The sequence below is a fragment of the Penaeus monodon genome, chromosome 24 (assembly GCF_015228065.2).
Source record: "Penaeus monodon isolate SGIC_2016 chromosome 24, NSTDA_Pmon_1, whole genome shotgun sequence".
Lineage (NCBI taxonomy): Eukaryota > Metazoa > Arthropoda > Malacostraca > Decapoda > Penaeidae > Penaeus > Penaeus monodon.
This window is the reverse complement of record NC_051409.1, coordinates 6,923,487-6,923,988: the sequence shown is the minus strand read 5'-3', so window position 1 is coordinate 6,923,988 and position 502 is coordinate 6,923,487.

Below are 502 nucleotides of genomic sequence, written 5' to 3'. Positions count from 1 at the left end.
TTCAATTATATTTCAATCACTTCACATATAGTCCTTTCATTTCACTTTTACGTCATTCATTTCATTTATAGTTCATTCATTTCAGTTAATGTTAAATAATTTCACTTATAGTTCATTCATTTTTTTTTTATTTCACTTATATTTCAATCATTTCACTTATAGTTCATGAATTTTATTTGTCTCACTTGATTTAGCGTTCATTATTTTCATCTTTTTATTTCATTCATTTTTCATCAATCATGTTTCAGTGATGTTTTACATAAGGTTTTGTCATTTTTTTTTTTTTTCATTTTTCATTTTGTTTTACTCTTCTTTTACATTATTGATCCCTGGTGAACGAAATTAATTCTTCCGTTTCATTCGTCCCTTTTCAAAATGGATAAAAGGATAAATGTTTAGGACGAGTAATGGATGTGAGCGATCGCGAAAATCAATGAATGGATAAATCTATAAATCGAGTAGTAGTCTAAATAAACAAGTAGAGAGATATACCCTTTTATAA